Below are 3521 nucleotides of genomic sequence, written 5' to 3' on the forward strand. Positions count from 1 at the left end.
CCATGCGCAATCTAAAAATGATAATGGTAAAACTAGTATTAGTACTGGTAGGGTGACGCAAGCCCAATGTGATGTAGAAATTTTCAAAAAGGTGTTCACATACATGTACAGTACAAGAACAAATTTTAAATCATCATAACAAACGATGTTTTAACATAACTTTGCCATCTAGGCCTATTTCCAAAAACAGGCAAATTGTGTTTGTGTGTGTTGGGGGGGGGGGGAGGGGGGTGACAAAATTGATTGGGTATGGCTTTTCAAGGAGGTTTTTGCCTAATCAAATACTAAAAAAAGTTTGCACATTTTGATAAATTCATTAAAAACGCTTTGTAATAAAATAATTTTATTTGTTGTTGAGAAAATAAATTTAAAAAGTTCCAATTATGGGCCAAAAATTTATATCCCCCTTTTATCAAAACCTAATTTACATCATTAATTAAATTCTGTTATTTCAGACTGGTAATGAATTAAGTATATGAAATGCGTATAAGAGGTTCATGGGTCACATGGTCACCTGAGCATTTTATGCTCGATTTGACGAATACATGTACTGTGTAAATTATAGAATTATTTTGACTTTTTCCTTGGTATGCCCAATATGAAGGAGTGTGCATTTAGAGGCAAACACCTTAGCGCGGGTATTACTGTCTTATGACAGCATCTAGTTTATTATGCGGACAGAAAATATGATGATAAATAAATATATAAAAAAAAATCGTTGATGAACTTTAAGTGGGTTTTAATTTTATGACTCGAATTCAGAATCTTTACCTCTCGTACATGTATATGACTATTTCATTAAGGTCTTCCGTTTTCAGCGGAAGACCTTCTTGTTATTCTTCGGTTTCTTTTCCGCTGTTTTTCTTATTATTTTTTTTCTTACCGATTTTGTGCACGCGATTTCTCGAAAACGGTTCGCTCGATTTTCATGAAACTTTCAGGTCTGATAGAACATTAAAAAATCTTGATACATATTTTTTTTATTTTGATGACGTCACTTCCGGTCCGAAGATTTTTGCGATTTAGTGATTTTTGGAGGGTCAGTTTGTCCGCAGGTTTTCTAAGAAACCACTCATCACAGGAACGTGAAACTTTTAGCGAAGACAGAGCAACATATGTAGATCTGTAATATTTAGTTAACTTTCATCGGAAGTGCCACACGTCGACGCTCGCTATGGTCTGAAAAAAGTCGTATCGAGAGTTTCAAATTTTCGAACACTTGAAACATATATAACAAAATTTGTGCAGAATTACAAGATCTTTTAAATGATATCTCGAAAAAAGGGCTGGCCCCTAAAATAAGGAATCTAAAGGGGCCAAAATATTTTTCCTGATATCTCAAAAAGTATTGAGAATTTGTAATAGTTCAAAGAAGCAAAGTTGTTTAACATGACAAGTAACAGCTTGCGAGATCATCAAAATGCGTCGAATTACGTCACTTCCGGCCAAACAGGAAGTAGTAGAAAATTGCTTATTGTCACAGATATTGGTACAGTGCTGCTATCGCACAAGTTGATATGGGATGGGATTGGATACGATTCAGGATTGCGGATTCACGATAGAAACATATAGTAGTTAATCCAATCCTATCCTATCCTATCCTGTATCCTACAGCCAATCATCTTCTTCTATTTACAACAAAACTTCAGAGCGCTGAAGATTACTTGCTGGTGCGCATGCGTGACCTAAGCAAACTAATATAAAGAAAAAACTGTGCTTTTATTTACCGGTACATTTGTGATTAAAAGAAATGTTACTTTTTACATGATACTGTTGAGGACAGCTGGGGTTAGCTGTTCTCTAAAAATTTCTACTTTAGTGGCTTGGACAACAGACTGGGGAAGCATTCCATTGTATTATAGTTTGTGGAAAAAAGGACCATTTGTATGTTTCTTTTGATGCTTGTAAGTGTCTGTATGTTTGTGTGTGATTTTGTCTGGTTCTTGCATCTGTAGGTATAAGTATGTCTGTGGGTATAGCAACAAGTTGATGAACTACCTTGTAAAACATTATTAATCTGGTTTTGAGGCGTCGCTCAGCTAGTGTTGGCCACTGTAGTGTACTAATCATGTCTGTAACGCTACTGGTATTGTGGTAATTGTTATGTACATAGCGAGCCGCCCTTCTCTGAACCATTTCAAGTTTTTGTCTATACAGTGTCGTATGTGGATCCCAAACACTACAACAATACTCGAGTTTAGGGCGCACTATTGCTTGATAGGCTCTGGATTTTACTTCTGTGTTTGAAATTTTCAGATTTCGTTTAAGGAATCCTAATGATTTATTTGCATTTGCAATAATATTGTCATAATGTGTGTTCCACTTTAGATTTGACTGTAATGTTACACCTAAATACTTGGCTGAACTTACTGACTCAAGTACATGATTATGTAGAATGTAATTTTGAGAATATGTCCGTTTCTTATGAGAGATGGTAAGTTTAGTACACTTGTCTGGGTGGAAAGCCATAAGCCAATCAGACTCCCACCGTGCAGCTGCATCTAGATCTGATTGTAGTTTGTGACAGTCTTCTGGTGTTTTTATGTCTTTGTAGATGATACTATCGTCAGCAAAGAGCCTTAGTTTACTATGATGGAGATATTCAGGGAAGTCATTTATATAAATAAGAAAAAGGATAGGTCCAAGGACTGTTCCCTGGGGCACTCCAGAAGTGACAGATACAGAAGTGGAGGAAATGCCATTTATTACTACTGTTTGTGTTCTATCTGATAGAAAATCATGAATCCAGTTTAATGTCTGTTGTCTTATACCATAGAATTTTAATTTGTACAGGAGGCGACGATGGGGAACCTTATCGAAGGCTTTAGCAAAGTCCATTATGATTAAGTCAGTTTGTATGTTGTTATTGTTTTTGTATGTTAGTTCTTGGATAAAATCTATTAATTGTGATTCACATGATCTTGATTTCCTGAACCCATATTGTAAATCATATAAGATGTTATTGTTTTCTAGATGGGCCATGATGTTGCTTGTGATTATGTGTTCCATTAACTTGCAACATATGCAAGTCAATGAAATTGGCCTATAATTTACTGCTTTATATTTTTCACTCTTTTTAAAAGCTGGAGCTACATTTGCATGTTTCCAATCAGTAGGTATCTCACCAGTTTCTAATGACTTTGAAAATAATAGTGTAAGGATAGGTGTGGCTTGTTCTTTTAGGTCTTTCAAAACCCTGCCATTTAAATTGTCTGGTCCACAAGCCTTATGTGGGTTTATATTTGACAGTAATTTCATAATTCCTGTACTGCTAATAGATATAGGGGGCATGTCAGGGTGGGGGCTTGTACCTTTGTCTGGTATATCTGTGTTTGTTTCATTTGTAAAAACTGACTGAAACTGATGGTTCTGAATCATTAAATTCGCTTTTTCCACTGTGTCTGTTATTAGGATTCCCTCATTTTTCAAGGGCCCAATCCCTGAATTTTCTGTTCTTGTACTTTTGATGTAGCTGAATAATTTTTTAGGTTTTGTCTTTGGTGTTTCATGTTGGTCTGGTT

General features: G+C 35.5%; 1 long non-coding RNA gene across 1 annotated transcript; it reads left to right on the forward strand.

Moving 5' to 3' along the window:
* Nucleotides 1-1848: 1848 nt before the first annotated feature.
* On the forward strand, nucleotides 1849-2910 carry LOC133176567 (uncharacterized). The gene is made up of 2 exons (XR_009719486.1): nucleotides 1849-1904; nucleotides 2555-2910. It is a non-coding gene; the product is annotated as an uncharacterized LOC133176567 (long non-coding RNA).
* Nucleotides 2911-3521: the final 611 nt, after the last annotated feature.

Source organism: Saccostrea echinata, unplaced genomic scaffold (assembly GCF_033153115.1).
Source record: "Saccostrea echinata isolate AGI-Se365-2 ecotype Australia unplaced genomic scaffold, CSIRO_AGI_Sech_v1 ptg000076l, whole genome shotgun sequence".
NCBI lineage: Eukaryota > Metazoa > Mollusca > Bivalvia > Ostreida > Ostreidae > Saccostrea > Saccostrea echinata.